The sequence below is a fragment of the Protopterus annectens genome, chromosome 4.part0 (assembly GCF_019279795.1).
Source record: "Protopterus annectens isolate FY-2018-M chromosome 4.part0, PAN1.0, whole genome shotgun sequence".
NCBI classification, from domain to species: Eukaryota; Metazoa; Chordata; order Ceratodontiformes; family Protopteridae; genus Protopterus; species Protopterus annectens.
Window position 1 is genome coordinate 1,087,659,782 of NC_056733.1, and position 15,477 is coordinate 1,087,675,258.

Here is a 15,477-nt window from a genome sequence, read left to right on the forward strand (position 1 = left end):
ATTCTTGCTGGATGGGTTCGGAGCCGACCTCGGCTCCAACTCGGCCACTCTAAAAGCTCGAGAGTTGGTTCCACCGGCTCGAGGCTCCCCTTCTATCCCACAATGCTAGGCAGTATTACCTCAGATCTCGTTTGCCGCTACAGCTATCGAGACGTGTTGCTTCAACCGGCTTCAGGTGAGTGTAGAAAATAGTTTAAAAAAGTTACTAAACCCCTTTAAATTAGTTTTCCTTACAGTATCCCCTTATTTTAAAGGATTTTTATCCCTTCTTCCTTGTTCTTACCCTTTTTTTTACCACAAGAACTTATAGTTCTTCCCTTAGGCCTTCGGGCCCTCCCATTCCCCTTTGGAGTGTGTGTGTTTTTTGTAGGGACTTTTATAACTATCTAATTTTATTTAGTCTAAGTTAGAGTATAGTGTAATCGGTGTGTTTGTGCTTGGGTGTGATTACACTTGTTACTTAAATGTCTAAGGATTCGAAGGTCTCGGGCTTCAAGAAGTGTGACTCGTGCTGTCAGAAAATGTCTCTGACAGACGGTCGCACTTCTTGTGTGTACTGCCTGGGACCTTTACACCTGCAGGACTCTTGTGCTGTGTGCCATGGCTTCAGCCCTAGAGTCCTGCAGGAAAGAAAGAACAAGCTCATTTTACGGGGCTTGCTAAAGCCTGAGGGTCCCCCAACTGTATCTTCGGGCAAACCTTCTAAGGCTTCTAGGTCATCGACTCCAGCTATTGAGTCGGCACCTAAGACTTCGAAGTCTGCTACTACATCGGCTCCGGCTGGAGCCGATGAGACTCGAACTTCCACTCCTGTGGTTCCCTCAGCTCCGGCTGGAGCCAAGGTATTGGAAATGGCTGAGTCGGCTCCGATCAGACTATCGGAACCGACCTCTAGAAAGAGGTCAAGGTCACCGTCCCTCGGCTCCGTTCATTCGGCTCCAGCATCTCCCTTGCTGTCTGAATGTAGCCATAGGTCGCACTCCTCTAGGTCTTCGAGGCTTTCTGACCATGACCTTCAGAGGGTAGTGAGTCGACTTCTTAAGTCCGAGGCACTGGCCCAAATGCTTCAGAGCCCGACTCATCAGTCGATGCTTAACCCTATATCTCAAAATATTTCTCCTCAGACTCCTTTGAGCTCGGAGCCGGGGCGTTTCGGACCCGAGACTGTGGTAGCGTCGGAGCCGATACAATTGTCTTCGGCACCATCGTCGGCTCCGATTTCTTCCTTGGAAGAATCTCGGCGCCGACTTCTCGCCGGCTCTGAGGGGTGAGTGGCATCGACCCTTGTCCCACCCGCCTCCCTCTCAGTGCTTCGGCGCTGGTGAGTTCGGCCCCGACATCGGCCTCGGAGCCATCGCTGTCGGTGCCGAGGGAGGTTTTCAGCTTTTGGAGCGGGACCTCTGGCTCTGCCTGACAGGGGTGCATTCGAGGTCATGCGGAGTGTGTTGGAACCCGGTTCAACTCCACAGTCGGCTCCGTCCGCCCCTCCCTCTTCGGTGCCTCAGGTTATGTCTGCTCACTCCCTCATCCCAGACCGCAGAGAGCCAGCTCTCAAGAATCCCCTGTGGGGATCTCATCCTCTTCCGAGGCCTCTCCTGAATTGGCAGGGGAGCCCCTAGGAAGAGAAAGTGCAAGAGGAAGCACATAGTCACACCTCAGACTGTCACCGCTGACACGCATTTAGAGGATCCCGAGGGTTCCCCGTTCCCCTTCTGAAGATGTCTCCTTTGCAGACATTCTAGAGATCCTGAAACAGAGGGGAAATTGGCCAGCCCTTAACCCTTCAGAGGATGAATCTGTGTATCTTGAGGCGTTTGGCTCTCGCCCTTCCACCTCCTGGGTGTCCCCCCCCTTTGACCCCCTCATGCAGGTGGTAGCTAAAGGCTTGGACGGCTCCTGACTCTGTGGACCCCACCCCCAGGAGACCTTCAAAGTTTATCACAGCACCAGCAGATAAGCAATTTCTCACTAAGAGAGTTTCTGTGGATGCTATGGTGGTAGCTGCCGCCACTAAGAAGGAGCTAGCTGATCCTTCGGTGCCTGTCTATCCTCCTAACAAGGAATCTAGGTCTATGGACAGGTACGGGAAGCGGATGTTTTCGTCAGCGACCTTTGCTATGCGTTCGCTGAACTACCTCTGCCATTTCACCTGCCTTCAAAGAGACTTGATCAAGGAAGCGAGTGAGATGTTGAAGGACCCTACAGCTGCGGGTTTTCAGGACAAGATGAATGCTCAGCTGGCTACCCTAAATTCTATAGCTAACTCCTCCATGCGCCTCCTTTCATATGCGGCTGATGGAGCGAGCAGAGCCAAGAGGGACAGGTGTGGCCTTACGGGCATGCCTGGATACGGCTATGCAATTTATGGACCCTTTAAAACGCCTTTCACTAATTCCCCATTTGATGGATCATCCCTTTTTGGTCCTCAAGTGAAAGAAACCTTGACAAGGTGCGAGACAGATGGCAAAACTCTTTCTGCCGTCGGAGTCCGTTTTTCTACTCCTTCTAGACCTTAACCCAAAGGCCAGAAAGGTGGAAAGATGTGGTTCCGCAAACAAGCTCAAGGGACTTTGCCTGACGCACAGAGTCGGTTCCCCTCTAGAGGCAGAGGGGGGAACAATAATGGTAGACGTCACCCTAGAGGCAGGGGGGGGTTCGCAGAACCAGGGCAATCGAGAAACCTTTTCCGATAAGCCCTTCTAGCATCCCTGAGGTGTTGCCCGACTGTCCACCTTCGGAAGCAGTCGGGGGAAGATTATCACTGTACCCAGAAGCCTGGCGATCCCTAACTCAAGACAAGTGGGTACAGTCCATCATTTCAAGGCTATTCCATTCCGCTCTTCGCATTCCAAATCAATCAAAAATCCCTTCCAGATGTTCCACCCGCTCAAAGGGATCAAGCAGCGTTGGAAATATCAAAGTTGATTGCAAAAAGAGCCATTCAGCCAGTGCCAGCAGACCAGCAAGGATCCGGAATCTACTCCAAGTTCTTTTTGGTTCCAAAGAAAACAGGGGACTGGAGACCCATTTTGGATCTCAGTATCTTGAACAAGTCTGTCAAGAAAACAAGATTTCGGATGGTCACGCTACAATCCATCCTACCCCTATTGGGAAAGGAAAACTGGATGTGCTCTATAGACCTCCAGGATGCGTACTATCATATAAAAATGAACAGACGCTCCAGGAGATTCCTCTGCTTCAGGCTGGGAACCAGTCACTTTCAATTCAGAGCCCTGCCCTTTGGACTCACCACTGCCCCCCAGGTGTTTACCAAATGCATGGCAGTGGTAGCTTCTCACCTGAGACGCCAAGGATTCCAGGTGTTTCCATACTTAGACGACTGGCTCCTCACAGCTCCTACCAAGCATCTTCTTCTACTTGCCAGAGACTACACCTTTCGCATTTTTCAAAAGTTAGATATCTCAATAAATTGCGAAAAGTCTGTTTTGTCGCCTTGTCGCTATTACCTTCATAGGCTAAATCTAGACACAGTCAACATGTCTGTAGACTCACAGACCAAAGAATAGCAGACATACACAAACTGGTCTCCCTTCTTCCACAGCAACAGAGTGAAAGTCAGATTAGTTCTAAAAGTACTGGGGATTATGGCGGCTGCTATCCCTGTACTTCTATTAGCCAGATTTCACATGAGAATCCTTCAATGGATGCTCTTCACACAATGGTCATACCAACAACTTCCGATGTCCCACACCATTGTGATTACGCAAGCATGCAAGAATCATCTTCTTTGGTGGATTTCTTCCCCCCAGCTCTTCCTAGGAAGACCCTTTGTCCTTCCCCCTCCGGTTGCTACTCTGACAACGGACGCCTCCCTGATCGGGTGGGGGGGGCATTATCAGGGCAGAACAGTCCAGGGCATATGGCAACCAGTCGAACGCCACTTGCATATAAATGTTCTAGAGATGAGAGCAGTGCTTCTAGCGTTGCAAGCCCTTCAAGACTCTCTTCCCTTGGGAACGATAGCAATTCAGACGGACAACATGTCTGTAGTGTGGTATATCAACAAACAAGGCAGAACCAGGTCCTACCCTATGTCGAGAAGCACTCAGACTGTGGCAATGGGCGATTTCTTCTCAGCGGTTTCTGATAGCAACGCACATCCCCGGGAAGTCCAATCTTATCGCGGACAAGTTGAGCAGAGCTATCCTCCTGCCTCACGAGTGGTCTCTGAAAGATTCTATCTTGAAGAAAATTTTTCTCAAGTGGGGTCAGCCTTGCTGCGACCTTTTTGCTACTCCCCAAAACAGCAAGTGCAAAGATTATTTCACCCTCTTCCCCTTACCAGGCCAGCCCAGCAGAGACGCTCTAGTCCAAGTTTGGCCCCGGGGACTTCTGTATGCATTCCCTCCCTTCCCACTAATCTCTCAAGTGATACAGAAAGCTATCGCTCAGAAGGCCTCATTGATCCTCATTGCTCCTTACTGGCCTCGACAGGTTTGGTTCCCCTTTCTACATCAATTTCTGTTGGAGCAACCTGGCATCTGGACCTAGTTCCAGATCTTTTGATCCATCAGTCGGGTCAGTTACATCGCTCCCTTCCCTCTCTGAACCTCACTGCTTGGTTCCTCCAGTTCCAACCTTAGCCAGGCTTCCTCAAATATCTCACTCTGTTCGAGATATTTTGATAGCTTCCCATAAATCTTCCACTCGGAAGATTTATCTTAGTAAGTGGAAACGTTTTGCCTATTGGGCTCAAGGAAGGGACATAGATCCTTTCACTGCTCCCATCCAAATAGTCCTTGATTTTCTAGCTGAACTTTTCCATGCAGGTTCATCTCCTTCTACTCTTAAAGTTCAATTGGCAGCTATATCTAACTTTCATGTGGGCATCTCAGATTCTGCCATCATGTCTCACAAGCTTTGCAAAGCTTTCTTGAAGGGAGTTTTTCTTCTTAGACATCCTATAAGAAATCCTCCTCCCTCTTGGGACCTTAATTTAGTTCTCACATCTTTGATTCTTCCCCCTTTTGAACCTGCAGCTTCCTGTTCAATGAAATTGCTATCCTGGAAGACTCTCTTTCTGGTAGCCATTACTTCAGCTAGAAGGGTCTCAGAGCTTCATGCACTCAGCAGTCGACCACCGTATCTTTTGTTTCATAAGGATAGGTATCCCACGGACCAATCCATCCTTTTACCTAAAGTAGCCTCTGCGGCAAATCTAAATCAAAACATTGACCTCCCTGTGTTTTTCCTAACTTTTCTAACAGGTCTGAACAAAAATTGCATTGGCTAGATGTCCATCGTCAATTAAGGTATTATTTGGATAGGACCAAACAGATCAGAAAAACTGACCAGTTGTTTGTCTCTTATGCAGAAGGCAGAAAGGGCCTTTCAGTTTCAAGGTATCACTCTCCAGATGGCTAACATCCCTGATTTCCTTTGTGTATGAAATTAGACACCAAAAGTTGCCTAACAAACCAAAGGCCCATTCGACTAGAGCTTTGGCTACTTCTATAGCTTTCCAAGACAGGCTGCCTATTGATACCATTTGTGCAGCAGCTACATGGGCTACTCCTCACACTTTCATTTCTCATTATAAGTTGGATTTAGCTTCTAGACATAGAGCTAATTTTGGTTCCACTGTACTCAAGAGTCTGTTCGATAGGCCACCGGGACAAGGTGCTAGGACGCCGTCCCATCCAGCAAGAATGAAGGCGAGATGGACAACTTAACATATAGAAGTTATGTTCTTACCATAACGCTCCATGTTAGTTGTCTTCTTCTCGCCTTCTTTCTTGAGTCCCACCCTCCTTCCCCCTAGCCTGGACAGACCTAGAGGAGTTTGATTGTGACCTCTCTTTCTACCACCTCTATTGTATATAGGTATATGCTATACTGTGCATATATTCCTTCATCAGGTTTCAGGTCACCTTCTTCCCTTCCTTTTATAGAGGTGGGTTTTCCCTTTTCCAGTAGTTCTGGATTTATTATTGGCTGGGCCTAGCTTATAAGCGAGATCTGAGGTAATACCGCCTAGCATTGTGGGATATAAGGGGAGCCTCGAGCCGGTGGAACCAACTCTCGAGCTTTTAGAGTGGTCGAGTCAGAGCCGAGGTCGGCTCCGAACCCACCCAGCAAGAAAGAAGGCGAGAAGAAGACAACTATCATGGAACGTTATGGTAAGAACATAACTTCTATTTTCTCAGCACAGCGTAGTGACCTCAGGTTGCTGTATGTTTTGATGATCATATTTAGTGCTGGTGTTTTTTCAGGTTGATATAGTATTTTGTGGGTTATTATAAGTTGGTTGTATCGGAGAAGACTGGGCCACTCCAGGAATCCTAGTTGAGTTAGGTTGATACAATGGTGGATCCTAGAGGTAGCACCTGTAGCAAATCTAGCAATATGGTTGTAACAACTAGCAAGTTTGGTAAGGGTGGCTTGGTTCAGGTTAGTGAAGAGGGGGGAGGCATAGAGGAGGGTAGATAGTAGGTGGGACCAAGCGATAGTGGCTCTCGCAAAAGGAGTGAGGAATGGTTTGATCCTGTATAGGGAGCCCAGTTTTTTGTTGACAGATTTAATGGTTTGATTGACATGGATATAATATTTTAGAGCGTTTTCGACTATGATGCCCAGGAGTTTTGTTTGAGTATCTGGGGATGTAATTGTGCCATTGCTGGAACTTATTATTAAGAATGGTGAGGAGGATTTTCAGGTGGGGGAAAAGATGAGTAGTTTAGTTTTGTTCGGGTTTAATAGAAGCTGACGGTTTGCAAATCATTTTTATACATCATTTGAAGTATTCTGGGTTAGGGTCATAAGCTCAGTTGAGGAGGAGGCGGTACATATTAAAGTAGAGTTTTCCACATATTTGATTAAGGTGGCCTTGGGAGTGATGGTGGGTAGGTCATTGATAAAGACTGAGAAGAGTAGTGGTCCTTGTATGGAGCCCTGGGGGACTCCTGGAGTAATGGGTAGAAGTGTGGATAGGGTATTCTGCCATAAAACTGCTTGTTGTCTATCAGACAGGTAAGATTGGAACCATTTAATAGAGCTACTATTCAGTGACAGTTCCTTCAGGGTACAGAGAAGTAGTTGGTGATTGATCATATCAAAGGCCTTAGAGAGATCTAGGAAGAGAGTTGAGTTAAGTTTGCTATTGTTTCAGTTGATGATGATAGAGTTAGAGAAGGATAAGAGGGCTGATGTGGTGCTGTGGTGTGGCCTAAAACCATGCTGAGAGTTGGCCAGTAGTTTATTTTGGGTGAGATAGTGCGTTAATTGGTTGTGGATGCACTTTTCCACAATTTTGGCCAGTGGTGATAGTATGGCTGTTGGTTAGACGTTTGAGAGGTCTAAAGAATTCCCTCCTTTATGAAGGGGAATGACATGGGAAACCTTCCAGAGAGAGGGGATAGTGACTTCAGTCAAGGTGCAGTTTATTATGATCGAGACAGGGTATGCAATGGCATCTGCCCCTTTTTGTAAATATTCTGGTGGGAGGAGATCAGCTGCCAGGGTAGTGGGCTTTAGTTTGTTAATTAGAGATTGGATGGTCGAAGTAGATACAGGTTGGAAGGCGAAAGGGAGTAGGGTAGTGGTTGTGGAGGAGTTTTGAAAGGAGCTGGTGTGGAGTAGTTGGCTAGCTAGTGATTGGATGGTTTTGGTAAAAAAAATTGTTAATGATGTTAGCAGGTTCCTCTGGAGTTTTAAGGTCGCAAGTTGAGGGGGTGGGGGGTGGAGGTTTGGCCAGGGTGGAGCAGTTTGTTTATGCCTGCCCAAAATTTTTGAGGTTTGTTCTGGTGTTTTTGCTGAAGCTGTTGATAGAAGTTTTGTTTGTCTAGCAGTGTTGCTTTCCTGGTATCATTCCTAAGTTGTTGGAATTTAACAGGGTCAAGTGGGTCTTTGGAGGTGCGCCAGTTGTCCCATACTTTATTTCTTGCTATGATTTTGGTTTTGGTTTCTTTGGAGAGCCAAGGGATGGTCTTAGTTTTGGCTCTGAGGGTGCGGATAGGAGCATGGGAATCTAGAATGGAGAGGAATTTAGAATTAAAATAGTCTACAGCATCATCTAGTGGAAGTTCTTTAAGTATGGCCCAATTGCATGCTCTGAGTTCATTCTGAAAGTCAGTGGAGTTAAAGTTCTTGTTGTTTCTGATAGATTTATAAAGAACTTGGTTGTGGTTATCTACTTTATGCTTAATGATGTAAGTGAGTAGGTGGTCATTTATATCATCTGGAAGGGTACCCGTGTTATACAGGTCTGGGTGATTGTTGATAAGAATCCAGTCCAGGATACTGCCTTTGTAGTTGGATTTATTTATTCTGGTGGGTGAGGATACAAGTTGGGTATAGCCGTGAAGGTTTATGTGGGTGGTGAGAGATTCAGTGGAACAATTGTTCCAGTCAATATTAACATCTCCTAACACCATAGTTTCATGGGGGTATGTGTTGGAAAGCCATTGGAGGAAGTCTTCTAGGGTATTTGCATTGTTGCCTGGGCAGATATAAATGCAGGCAATGAATATAGATTTACTTTTGTTAAGCTGTAGTTTGCTAACTAGGGCTTCTGCATTATTGAACAAGGGGGGTTGTTGTGGACTAATGTGACATCTATTCTGTTTTTAAACAGAACTGCTACTCCTCCACCTTTCCTGGTGTTTCAGTGTAGTCTAAGTATGTTGTATCCTGGTGAGATAACCTCATCATTTTTAGTTCCTGGTTTTAGCCAGGTTTCTGTAAGACATAGCACATTAGGTGAGTAGGTGGCTAGAAGGGCATGAAGATTATGGACCTTGTTGTTAATACTCCTGATGTTTAGGTGACAGGTCAGGAGAGAGCAAGGGGACCTTGAATTTGGCCATATGTTGAAGGTGGGAGTGGGCTGGGAGCTTGTGGGAAGGGCAGGTCCAGGGTTAGGGTGGATGTCTCCATCCCTCATCAGAGTAATTTGTACAGTGATTATTAGTTTCAGCGCTTTACTTATTTTATGATAATGTCTAGTTTTGGGGGAGATGGACCATGGTCTAGTTAGTTTTGATTTTTTTATCATACCATTTAGCAAAAACATGGCCCCTACTGATTACCACATCGACGGCAACCTCCTAAGCACACAACCTGTGGTGAGAGACCTGGGTAGTCAGGTTGATAACAACCTCACATTCAACCATCATGTAGTGACAGTGGTCAGAAAAGCTTTTTACTTGGTTCATCTCATAAGTACAGGGATTGCATTTAGAAAAAAGAAGGTTATTACCTTTCTATACTCTTCCCTCATTAGACCAATAATTGAGTATAATGCCCATCTTGGTATGTACCTCTCCAAACATCTGCACGAACTGGAAAGGCCACTGAAATAACTTACAAAGAGAATTCATGGCCTCCAGCACCTGTCCTGTGTGGACAGACTCAAATCACTATCACTCTATTCAGTATTATACAGATTGCTCAGGGGTGATCTGTGGCTATCTCGGACCCTGCCCTACTAGAGATGCTCCATATCGGTAAGTCTAACTCCTTACTCATTAGCCACTCGAAAGGCCTAAATCTAATATGCAACATCAACAAAACCTGCTGGAGAGACAGGTTTGTCTCCCAGAGGCTGCCCCGTCTCTGGAATAGACTTCCCATACATGTCAAACAGAGCACCTTGCTGACTCTGTTCAGGCGCAACCTTGATGAGTGGAAGGGAAACCACAAATTTGATCCAGGAGTTTCACCAGTGTTCCTCATTGACAGGGGTGATGTGCTGACTGAGGTTTCTTTTTGGGGATAAACTCTTGTCTAAGCTTGTAAGGGTCTCAGGGCCATTAGCCTAGTAACCTCCTATGATCCTATGATATATTTCTTCCATATTGATTTTTTTTCTGCATGCAAATCATAGTATTTCATGACATTATGTCTCTCAGTAAGTAAGACACTATAATTGCTGGGTGTAGCAATTTCAGTGATTAACTCTGCTTTTGTATTTTTTCTTGGATTACCATCTCTAGTTTTCTTGCATTTGTTTTCTCAGTTAATGGTATTGGATGATCCCATGTGATGTAATCTTCATCATTATCGATAGTGCTTTATGGTTCATCAACAGTTTTCATTTCTGTTTTACAGAACCTGCATTTGTCGGTTTCTCAAACTTTCTTATTTGACTTTGCAAACCTTGGCCTACATAGCCCACTACCTTGGATCACCATTATTAGTCATTCATCGTCTGGTTTTAATTCTCTTCTTCTTAACCATTCTTGTGTCAAGTCTTTGTCAACATATGATTATTCCAGAGTTTTCTATATTTGCCACCATATTTGTGGGCTTTCCAGTTTTCTTTCCTTCTTATTTGATACTTTTCTTTATATTCTTTCCTTTGTTTTTTTTTTTTGACACTTTTAAGTTGCTGTCTGATTTTCATCTGCTTCTGGTTTAATTTCAATTCCCACTCCTTTCTGAAATGCTTTTGCCAAACTAAAGAAAACTGTCGTTCTAGACTTCTTTTATTCATGCTTTGAACTTTCACTATGTTTGGATCTGATGAGAGCAGCAACTATGTATGCAGCCCCACAACTGCAGACTTAATTTGCGTCAATTTTGAGGAGGTCCATACCTCCTTCATATCAAGGGATATATATATATATATATATATATATATATATATATATATATATATATAATCATGATATGGGTCCCATTTTTATATATCATTTGATAAGATTGAAGCATTTTCTTGTTTCTGCCCAACTGATACAAGGCTGTTTGGGGTTAATCACACAAGAGCTATAAGTTAGAACAGGAAGAGCAAACTGATTTATAGCTTGGACTTTATTTCTAGATGTCAAGGCAGTTTTGATATTAGCTTTAGTCATTTGAAGTATTCCTTACTAAGCTTTGTTCTCATTTGTTCACATATTATTGTTGACCCTTTATTACCAAATGTTTATACACTCCCTCTTGTTCAAGTTCTTTTATAGCACATTCCTATCCTAGGTTGACATTTTCTTGTTGCTGCAGCACTCGTGTTACAATTGTTGGTTTTGTATAGTTATCAAGACCAAATGTCATTCTTATGTCATCTGAGAAAATTTTAACTATCTGTAGTTGTGCTTTCAAATCCTCATCTGATGAACTACACAGTTTTAAACCATCCACAAAAAGAAGATGAGATGTGTTTAAACACTGCTGATTTTTGGAAGTTAAGATGTAACCATGGCCTAATAAATTAAGTAAAGAGCTTCATGGGGTAAGAACAAGACTAAACAGTACGGGTGGCAAAGAACCAGCATGGAATATCCCCCTTTGAATTTTTATCCCTTGGACAGCAATTTGCCCTTTGTCATGGCTTAGATGGAAAGTGGTTTGCCACTATTTTTTAGTCACTGAAATGTAATTGATCAGTGTAGGAGATATCTTATTCAGTTGTAAGCATTTCATTATCCATGAGCATGGGATACTGTTGAATGCTTTTTTGTAATCTATCCATGTTGTTAGATTCTTTGTTTTTACAGATTGCTATTATGGTTTTATTTAACAACAAATGATCCTTTGTTCCATTTCACTTTCTTTTAGTACCTTTTTGCTGTATTGGCTTGATTATTTTTTTTCTAGATGGCTATAACCTGCATCATTTCTAGTGTATAATTTATATATTGTCTGAAGAGTTATCAGTCTGTAGTTCTTAGGATGGCTTGCAGGTTTACTCTTAAGTATGAGTATCATTTTTCCTGTTGTTAACTAGCTTGTTGTCTTATCAGAATGCATATATAAAAAGAAGTTATGTACTCACCATAACGTTCCATGTGAGTTGTTCCATCTCGCCTTCATTCTTCACTGATAGGTTCGGAGCCGACATGGCCGACTAGCAAGCTCAAAGTTTTCCAGTAGCTCGAGACCCAACCCCTTATCCCACATAGCACTGCTGGAATTACCTCAGATCTTGTTTGCTGTGTACCATATAGAGATACAATAATTATTCTGTCTAGAAATGAAGACACACTGAAAAACCAGGATGAAGACAGCCTCCAGGTCAACTGCCCGCCAGGAGGGGGAAGGCGGGAGGGACGTGAGAATGAAGGCGAGATGGAACAACTCACATGGAACGTTATGGTGAGTACATAAATTCTTTATGTGAAGTTGTTCAATCTCGACGTTCATTCTTCACTGATGGGTAGTGTCCCTAGCACCCTAACCTTGGGTGGCTCACGGACGTACACTCTTCAGAACAGTAGAACCAAATGAAGCCCTGTCCCTGGAGGCCTTATCCACTTTGTAATGAGTTATAAAAGTGTGAGGTTTAGACCATGTGGCTGCCGCACAGATGTTGTCCAGGGATAATTTGGCTTGAAAGGCTGAAGAGGTAGAAACTGCTCTGGTTCAATGAGCCTTCACCTTACTAGACAAGGGCATGTTATGACAAGAATAGGTGTAAGTGATACAATCCGACAGTCACTTAGACAGAGTTGTTTTGGTGACTGGTTTACCTTTCCTGGCCTCAGAAAAAGACACAAAAAGCTGATCTGATTTCCTAATCTCTTTTGTTCTGTCCAAATAAAATCTAAGTTATCTGTGAACATCGAGTTTGTGGAGCATATATTCCAGTTTGTTGGTGTGATTAGGGAAGAAAACAGGCAACTCAATGACTTGATTGATGTTAATCTCTAAACATACTTTAGGCAAAGAGGATGGGTTTGTTCTGAGAGATACTCTGTCAGCATGAAAGACCATATAAGGTGGCTTGATGGATAGGGATTGGAGCTCTGACACTCTGCGGGCTGAAGTGATGGCTACTAGGAAGATAGTTTTCCACGATAGAAATTTTAGCTCACAAGATGATGCAGGCTCAAAGGGAGGAAGAATGATGCGAGATAACATAAAATTCAAATTCCAGGGAGAATAAGGAGTCTTCACTGGAGGCCTCATGTGAAAGGAACCTTTTAGAAAAGCCTTAGACAATTGGTGAGCCATAATATTCAATCCATCGATCCCTGTATAAAATTAGATATAGCAGCTAGTTGTACCTGCACCGTAGCAGCCGCTGCTCCTTTGTTGAAAATATCTGTCAAGAATTGTAAAATAGAAGATAATGGTGCTTGGTAAGGGTCAATATTATGGGAGGAAGCCCAAACGGAAAATCTCTTCCACTTACTACGATACAATTTCCTAGTGGAAGGCTTATGGGAAGCCAACAAAATTTGACTAGTGTCATGCGAAAGATTATAAAGCCTGGCTATGCAGGGAATTGGAGCAGCCAAGTGGTTAGCTTCATAGGTTCATAGGTTCATAGGTTCATACTAGGCTATCTGCCCGAGGGCATTTATAAGCCTAGCCCATTGTTTTGTGGCTTACGCCACCCCTTTAGTATGGGGAACTATACCCATTATTTTGCTGTGCCTCTGTCGAGCAGTGACACTGAGGTAATTCCTGGGGTATATCTGCGATCTCCCATCCATTGGTCAAGATTTCTCTTGAACAAGGCCAGCGAGGTGCTCTGCCTCACATGTACCGGGATTTTGTTCCACAGCATAGGGAGTCTTTGGGTGATGAATCTATCCCTCCAGCACGTCCTATTAATAGCCGTGTCGAGGTTTAAGTCTCCGCCCTTGTGGCTCTGATGGATCTAGATTTTTTGAGGTGAAGCATATTCATCAAATCTGGGTTTGACATGGCCTTGTATGTTAGGCAAAGGTCACCTCTGAGCAAGCGGTGCGACTGAATAGAGATGGAGTTCTTTCAGTCGGGCAGCATAGGACAGATTTTTGAGACCCTTTATCCTTTTGGTGAGGAACTTTGTGGCCTCTCCAGCTGCTGCAAGTGTCGGGTCAGATACATTCCGAATGGGGCATTGTACTCAATCATTGGTCTGATGAGTGATGAGTAAAGGGAGACTATGACCTCCCTTGATCTAGATGAGAATCCCTTCATGATAAGGTGGGCAATGTAGAAGGACTTCCTAACTACTTTAGCTACATGGGTGTCGAATGACAGACTACTATCAACCTGGGTCCCCAGGTCCCTGATAACTTCTTCTGTGCTCAGTGGATTGCCACCTATTTGGTAGCTAGGGGTAACCTTGTTTTTCCCGAAGGGTATGACTATGCATTTTTGGCATTTAACTTTAGGCCGTGGCTCTGGCACCAGTTATCCGCTTCTGTGAGACCCTTCTGAAGGATATCTGTGTCAGATGTGTTTTCTACTATGGCCCAGTTTGCAGTCATCTGCAAACTTTGTCAGCCATAACCCTCCTGTGTTTGCTTGTACTTCGAAAAGTAGATGCCAAACAAGAGTGGGCCCAGGACTGAGCCCTGTGGGACACCACTTGTGACAGGCTTTGAGTCTGACATGGCGCCAGCAACTCTGACCCTGTGGGTTCTGTCACTCAGCCAGTTTGCAACCCATCTTGTGATGTATGGGTTAACATTTAAGCTGATGAGTTTTTCAATGATACCCGAGTGGGGTATTGTATCAAGGCCTTAGCCAGATCGAGGTAGGCTGTATGGACTGCCTTTCCCTCATCAATGGCTTTGGTGACTGTTTCAAAAAGTCAACCAAGTTTAAAAGGCATGATCTGCCTTTGACAAAGCCAAACTGGGTTGGATCCAAAGTCTGCAAATTCCTATGTCTTTATTTATGAGGTCCATTATGATCCTCTCCATGGCTTTGCAGATAAGGCTTGTCAAGCTAATGGGCGGTAATTTCCAGGGTCTGTGGAGGCACCGCCTTTATGAAGTGGGTGCACAGGTGCAGTGCGCCATTCCCTGGGTATCCAGAGGTAAGACTTTGATTAAACAGCTGTCCTAGCTGTGGGTTTAATTCCTCATTGAGTTCGTGGAGCACACAGCCGGGGACACCATCGGGTCCCATGGATGCTGTGTTTTTGCTTTGGAGAGAGCAGTTCTCACTTGGGCTGGAGATGTTTGGGGGCTGCACTCATTTGGTATAGATATCTCTCCTTTGGGGAGAAGTTTGCACTGAACCTGTCAGCCAGTATGTTGGCAATGTCTGTAGGATCAGTAATCTTCACATCATTTTGAACTAGTTCTGAGCATATCTGGGAGTTTCCTCCTAGGTTTCTAACATAGCTAAAGAAGGCCTTATGATTGTCTTTTGAGTCTTTAGCTATTTTTCTCTCAAATTTGCTTTGGATGATTTTATGAGAGCTCTTAGTTTTTACTTATAGTGATCAAGGGTGTCTTACCTTTTAAGGATTTTGCTCTATCTTGTAGTAGCTTCCTCCTTTTGTTGTAGAGTTTGTTTATGGCTGGGGTCCACCAGACTGGACGCTTGCCTTTGGTACAAAGAGTCTTTGTTTTGCTTGGGATTGCCTTATCCATGCAGTCCTGCAGGTGCTGGTAGAAGGCGTTTGTAAGTGATTCAGCGGCTTGAGTATTGTTTTCCTGCTCGGGGCCTGAAAGGAGACCACACTAGTCTTTAGAAGTGTGAAGTTGGCTTTTGAGAAGTTCTTTACTGTGGTCTTTTTATTTCAGGTGGGGTGGGATGAGGACCTCCAGCGAGATTAGTTTGTGATCTGATCTC

General features: G+C 44.4%; 1 protein-coding gene across 3 annotated transcripts in view; it reads left to right on the forward strand.

The window, feature by feature from the left end:
* The window catches only part of PDLIM3 (PDZ and LIM domain 3), a 716,648-nt gene that overhangs the window by 312,205 nt on the left and 388,966 nt on the right, over positions 1-15,477 (forward strand). The gene's annotated exons all lie outside the window — the stretch shown is intronic.